The sequence below is a fragment of the Leopardus geoffroyi genome, chromosome A1 (genome assembly GCF_018350155.1).
Source record: "Leopardus geoffroyi isolate Oge1 chromosome A1, O.geoffroyi_Oge1_pat1.0, whole genome shotgun sequence".
NCBI classification, from domain to species: domain Eukaryota; kingdom Metazoa; phylum Chordata; class Mammalia; order Carnivora; family Felidae; genus Leopardus; species Leopardus geoffroyi.
Genome location: NC_059326.1, coordinates 9,029,726 through 9,036,938, shown reverse-complemented (window position 1 = coordinate 9,036,938; position 7,213 = coordinate 9,029,726). Strand labels below are relative to the sequence as shown.

The 7,213-nt window shown below is 46.2% G+C and overlaps 1 long non-coding RNA gene across 1 annotated transcript; it reads left to right on the top strand.

The window, feature by feature from the left end:
- The first annotated feature begins 2,677 nt into the window (after window positions 1-2,677).
- LOC123592437 lies at window positions 2,678-6,872 on the top strand. Its single transcript, XR_006709784.1, has 2 exons — window positions 2,678-2,824; window positions 3,782-6,872. It is a non-coding gene; the product is annotated as an uncharacterized LOC123592437 (long non-coding RNA).
- The last annotated feature ends 341 nt before the right edge of the window (window positions 6,873-7,213 follow it).

Genomic DNA, 7,213 nt, shown 5'->3' with positions numbered 1-7,213 from the left:
AGCAGAGCGAGAGGGAGACAGGGAACCTCAAGCATGGCTGCAAAGCCCCGATGCAAGGCTAGATCCCACGACGGTGAGATCATGACCTGAGCGGAGATCAAGAGTCAGACGCTTAACCAACTGAGCCACCCAGATGCCCCGAGCGTCTGACTCTTGATCTCAGCTCACGTCCTGATCCCAGGGTCGTGAGTTCCAACTGCACGTTGGGCTCCACGCTGGGTATGACACCTCCTTAAAAAAATAAAAATCAAAATCGCGTTGCATTTGATAGAAGCAGGCTTAATTCCCATAACAACAAATGAAATAAAACGAACACCCTGTGTTATGGGCCGAATTGTGTCACCCGCCAAAGTCATGTGTTCAAGTCCTCAGCCCCGGTACCTCAGGACGTTGACTGGACGCAGGTAGGATCTTCAAAGACGTGATCCAAGCTCCTGTGGAGCCTTTAGGGCAGGCCCTGGTCCAATATGGCTGGTGTTCTCAGCAAAGGATATGAGTCCATAGAGGGAGAGTCCCCCGGGGGATGAGCACCCATCTGGAGAAAAGGCGGCGGGGGGACACAGGGAGGAAGGGCCACCTGCGAGCCGGGGGAGAGGCCTCCGGAGAAAGAAAGCCTGCTGACACCTTGGTCTCAGACTCCCAGCCTCCAGAACCGTGAGAAGCCAGATCTCTGTTGTTTTGGCCCTTCCATCTGTGCTATTTCATTACGGCCACACTAGCAAACTAATACACGCTGCGAGTCGTTCAGAAGCCTCGGGGTTCTCGGTTATTTGTTGGCCTGTTTGCACCTGGTTTTGCTCTGCTTCTTAATGTCTACCTTCAAAATAAGACCCAGACACGTCCCCTTTGCGCCCCGTTGCGATCTCCTCTTCCCGCGGGGTCCTTGTTACAGTCTGGAGTACGTGGATGCATGCCTCTAGAGGATTCTTTTTCTAGAAATATTGTACGTATCATTCGGCAATTTTGCTTTTACTTAATCAGACGGCGCCGAGGTCTTTTGGACTTTATGAGCATTTCCCTTATTGATATGCTTTTAAATTGTTTCCGGGGTTTGCCGAGAAAGACTTTATGTCACAAAATAGCTCTTTGGGTCGAGCTGGTAGCTTACATAGTCCAGTTTCTTTAAACTTGTAAGGGAACAGGAGCGGTGATAGCAGCCTGAATAAACTGCCGTGCCTTTGGAAAAAGCAAAAAGAACCAAAGCCCTCAGTTTAAGAAGTCAGCAGAGCCATATTCCTGAATGTCACGGTTTCGACGACAAAAGACAAAAACCCGAAACTCCGATACGGCAGTGCTACTTTTCTTCCATGTGTACAACTTAAACCCAAACCTAACTCGACCTCTGATTTATTGGCACTTAATTCCCTAAAACGTTGACTGAGTGTTGCCAGGAAGGCCTGGTGGGACTCCACTTAAGTCTTTAGCTACAAACCCGGAAACGTACAAGGCCTGACAATCATTTGCATTTTATCGCAACTTGGTATGGAGCTGAATTGCTTTGCTAAAATCAACTCCTAGATTAAGAAAGGCTGACATCATTTATTGCAGGCATTGAGTGACATCCAAGAGGCGACAGCCTCTCTGACTTGCCATTACCTTGGAGAGATTTAACTGTGTTTTGCGATACTTTTCGGCGCATACTACTGTTTTATTCTGTTTCCAAAGGATTTTTACTTCAACGAGCCATGAATGTTTTGTCAATTATTGCTGGTACGTTTTAGCCGTTCAATTTAGCAGCGGCTAACTTCTATTGGAAGTCTACAACAAAAGCGAACACAATAACCTGAAAGAATGCGTGCTGATTGAAACAAACCTGTGAGTTGTATTGAAAAATCAATTTGAGGCAAAGAGCATACAGCATGTCCCAATGCAAGTTGATAGTAAGTTCCTGCTGGGTTAGAACCCACAACTTTAATGAAATACAGTGATCATTTCAATTTAATTATTTTAAATATTCACAGTACCCACTCAAGTGTGACCTCTGTGGTGCCGAACACTGAAAACAGTAAGCTTTCATTTTCAGTTGTCATCAACACTGCCACACCAGAGGTGTCTCGAACACCCTGCCACGTTCTCGGCAGATCACGAATCCACCAGGAAGCCCCAATCAAGGACGGTTGAGTTAGGTATCTGAAAACCGTACCCCATAGTAGCAATAATTGTGGTGGTATTAGCAGGAAGAGCAGGAGTACTTGTTATCCAACTTAATTTTTTTTTTTAACGTTTATTTATTTTTTTGAGACAGCGACAGAGCATGAGCGGGGGGAGGGTCAGAGAGAGAGGGAGACACAGAATCCAAAGCAGGCTCCAGGCTCTGAGCTGTCGGCACAGAGCCCGACATGGGGCTCGAACTCATGGACTGTGAGATCATGACCTGAGCCGAAGTTGGACGCTCAACCGACTAAGCCACCCAGGCGCCCCACTAACTTAATAAGTGGACCACCTGCAGTTAAAATTTTACAGGAATTTGAACTTGAGGAAAGCCTCCCCAGATGTTCCTATAGACAAGGTTCTCCTCATTCTCCTAGTGGGTTAACCAGCCTTGGAAGCAAGAGTGAAAAAAAGAAGACCGTTCTCCATTTTATTTGTGCTTTGTTATTGTTGTTGTTGTTTGGGGGAGGGGCTTTTAAAATACAGTTTTTGAGAGAGAGAGCGCGAGAGAACGCGTGCGTATGAGCCGAGGAGCAGAGAGAGAAGGAGAGAGAGAATCACCGACTGTGAGACCATGATGTAAGCCAAAACCAAGAGTCGGACGCCTAACCGACTGAGCCAGCCCAGTGCCCCACGTCTCCATTCTATATGGGGCTCGAACGCCCTGCAGAAGGTAGGGTACCTCTGAACGGTGGCCAATTCGGTTGTTTCACCCTCTGCAGCTGGGGACTTGGCTCAGAAATTCCATCGCCATGTTGTGGCACAACACAAAACCACTTCAACCCTTCTTCCTTTTCTCTTAGAAAGGCTGGGGCTGTGTTCTTGCAAAAACACAATTTCGGGTGGTTCCTGCCATGAGCTAGGGAGGCAGAGCCGAAAAGGCTTCGGCGTCAGACTGGCGTGGGCTCAGCTCTTGGTTCCCACACTCAGTGGCTCTGGGATCTTGGGGACGCTACTTAACCTCTTGAAGCCCTAGTGTCCTCAGCTGAAACATGGTACCAGTGCCACCCGCACCATAGGGTGACGTAGTGATTGAGAGAGACACTTGCCATATGCCGTGCGAACGTCTGTCCTCTTCCTCTGGGTGAAAAGCCATATGGCCTCAGTTTGACTCAGGTACACCAGCCCCGGTCAAGATCGCAGCAAGTAAGCTAGGAACGCTGTGATCAACAAACCCGATAAAGGTCAAACTTTCCAATCGGCGTGAAGCATCAAGTAACAGAGTGCCCCAGGGCTGGCCTGTCTCCCCCTCTGGCCACTGCTGGTTTCTGGAGCCAGGCGACAATAGTGATCGCAGAACTGAAACAAAGCAACAACGTGGGCATGTGGTCCATATCGCTTTGGATTTACAATAAAGTATTGGCACTGACACTAATATTTTTATGACTGCAAAATTTATTAAATAAAAAAAAAGTGAAAACGGAAATTTTATATCTTACACATCAGAGGAAATATGCTTGTAAGCATATTACAGATAGCAAGAAAAGCACTTATAATTGTTATGTTTTGGTTGTTCAGACATTCAATTATTAGGAAACCTCACTAAAAATTGAAGTGTTTGGAAACTGAGCAAAAACGACATAAAATGAAGAACACTTAATCCTCAGTAATGGATCTTTTTTTTCCCCAGAGTTCGGTCCTAAGAAACAAAACGGCCCAATGATATCATTGTTGAATGGTGAACATATTTGTGTGGAAAATTTTGCTGCCACTGGAAAAGTTTATTTTCATCTTACACCAGTTTAGAAGTTGTCGGGAGATAGTAATAAACCAGATTCCATCTTCAAATAATCTTTTCCCCTGTTTGATGACTCCCAGAGTTCTTTCAAAGTAACTTTTTGGGGGTTTGGGGTGGAGAATGGTGGTCAGAAACTGGAAGTTTTCACTGATAGCCAGTTGTAGTTTTATTCCTCAAAAGAGCATTTCAGTCTTATCTTTATCCTCGTTGCTTTGTCGCCAATAGAGATTCAATTCAGTTTCCGTATTACTCTCAAAGATACTCCATTTATATCCTGCTTGCGAGAAAATGTTTTCACTGGGGTAAGAGTCCTCCCATAGAAATTGTCCTGCTCCAATGTCTTCTAAAGGAATGTAGCTTTGTTCTATTTGAAAATTAATGCAGCATGGAATTCTCTGAGTACCTCTTAAGAAAATGCAGGATGTCAATCGCAGATTATTTAAGTATTTCCCAAAAAGGTTTTACCAACAAAAGTATCTATAGGTCAGTAATCAAGACTAGAGCCCTTACTGACAGAGTATTAGTTATTGATGCTATCCTTATGCATTCATGCAAAAACCATTCTTTGAGCACAGGTTATCTGCAGGGTGTTTTGCTAGGCATGAAGGATAAGTGACAGATGTTTATTATCCTTGTCCTTGGGATGCTTATGGTCTAATGGGAGCTGCGATAAACAAATGAATAAACGATTGCAAATGGTGATTTGTGCATGAAGGAAAATAAGGGCTACGGCAGAGAATAGGGTGACCAGCAAAGGTCTTTCTGAGGCGGTGACATTTTGACTGAGTCACAACTCAAAGACAACACTGGGCAATAGAGGAAAGTGATCTAGGCAGAGGGAAAAGTGGGTGCCAAGGCCCTGGGGCAGAAAAGAGTTTTGTGTATTCCAAGAACTTAGGGATGGCCTTTGTGCCTGGGACAAAGTGAGAGACAGGAGACAAACACGGATGAGGTCATAAAGTCAAGAGGGGCTAGAAGAGGCAGTACCTGGGGGACTGGGAGAAGACATTGGCCTTTATCTACTGGGCAATGCAACATCATTGAAAGATTTTAAGTAGCGAAGCAGCTTAAATAATTTGCCTTTCAAAGAACACTCTGTGGAAAATATCTGTTGTGAGAAGAAGAAAGCAAGCAAGAGAGAAAGTAGTGGGACCAGTTAGGAGACCGCTTGGTCAACCACAGGAAACATGACGGTAGCTTTGACCCAGATGGTTGTGGTGGAGGCCGCAGGGAGACAGGCTCCTACCAGATGTATCTGAAGGAAAGCAAATAGAACTTACTATTGGGTTACATAGAGGAGAACAGAAATGCAAGGGGCCAAGGATGGTCCCCAGTAACCCGGGGACATTGCTAATCAGGGGCGTGACGGCGGAGGAGTAGGAGAGGGCCGGAAGAGACTGACAGACGGGCTGGTGCAATAGGACAAACAAGGACAGTGGGGTGTCTTCCAGGACGAGGCAACAGAGCTTCAAGATGGAAAAGGTGGTCAAGTGTGTCTGACAAAGCGACGTAAAGACCCAAGAGCCTATTGGACTGGCCAATATGGAGGTTGTTGGTAATCTGGCCACACGGTTTCAGAGCAAAGGTGGGTATGGGGAGAGGCTGGTGAGGAAGCAGGTAGAGCGTGTGTAAGCGGCTCTTTTGAAAGCTTGTCCTTTTTGCCGGGCAGGGGAGCCCAGGACGGAGCTCGGGACCCCTGGGCAAGAGGACAGTCATTTCTCTCAGTTAACCACCGTCAACCCTTTAGCCCAGACACCTTTCCCAGAGAGTAAGAGACTCCTTCTCCACCTCTCTACCTTCATCCCCATCATCCTCATAATTACCCTGGCGAGGGCAGGCGTGACAAAGAACCACTTGCTTTTGACCTCTTAGGTGGATGTCTGCCCAGTTTTTGGCTCCGGGACCCTTCTCCCTTCCTGTCCATGAGCCCCAGGCCTCCCTCCACACCATTCTCACGTCAGCCAGCTCAAGGTGAGCTTCTGACTCATACACGCTTTCCTCTTAAATTTTCTCGGCTTTCTCACTTAGCCAACAATGAGGTAGGACATGAAAGAGTCTAAGAAATGTCGGAGGGCAGGAAATCAAGGAGGACTTGTAAGGACGCAGTTGTTCTCACGTTTTTGTTTTTCAAATTGCATTTTGTTAAACTAACTACGTTAGGGGAAATTGCCAATGGAGGAATATTGATCTTTCAAAGCGACGCACGCTTTAGGAGGATTTGACATGGCTTTTACTGAAATTGCAGAATGGCTTTACTCTGTACGTGCCCTCTGTGATGGCCTACGGGGAAGGATGTGTGATATGTGTAAGAAAAGGAGTAGAAGGAATTTCATTAAGGGTAGGATGCTAGAACGTGAAGGTTCCAGCTCTTACGTAATTGAGGAAGGGTAGAAGTTGCATTTCAGGGAATAAAGGAAATCAGATGCCACAAATTTAACTGATTCTCATCACCAGCCAGTGAAACTCTCTTTTGCAGATCAGACATCTTTCCTCTATTTGCAGCAAAGCTTCAAAGCTGCAGGCTGGGCATCAGGCCATCAGAGTCACTCAGACCACAATGATGACATTTCCCGGAGTCCAGCATCCAGCCGTCATCCCTCTCTCCCCTCATCGTCCTCTGTCCTGTCACCAAAACAGAAAAAGATGGGAAAGGAGAATATTGTTTCCTTCCTGCCTCAAAGCTCCCTGGGCCTCCTAAGAATACAATATAACCCCCAACTTTCCCCAAATCTCCACATCCTAACATTTCCAGGAAGTTATAAGCCATGGGAGTCCGGGCCGACCAGAAGAACATGTGTCTTTTTCTCTAAAAGCCCTTGTGGAAAGTCCCCACTATTCTGTGGGGGAGAAACAGTGTCTGCTTTGTTCATTCTGTTTCTAACGCCTAGTACAGTGCCCGGTCCAGGATCAATAATAGTGTTTCTTTAATGAATAAACAGGCGAATGAGTGAAGCTTTCCAAGTGGATATATTCAAATGCTAAACACTTGGGCTCTATGTCTATGTGCTTCCATTTACCCCTAAAGAAGTTTCTCCTATTTGTTTTTGTATCTTTATTCCCTGGGAACAAGAAAATCAAAACAGTGAAATGACTTTTTGCTGGGTCACAAAGCATGAAAGTAAAAGCATTAGAGCCTGGCAAGTCCGTGAGGCTGATGACAGCTTTGATGTGTTGACTTCTCTTCCAGGGTCCCGTTCACGATCTCTGTGTCCCTCCTCGCCTCTGCATTTCTCTTGCTCCCCCTCCCACTCTCCGTGATTTCCCGGGCTCAGCTGTGAATTCAGCTGCCTACCATAGAGTTCATGAAGACTGGACTCACCTAGG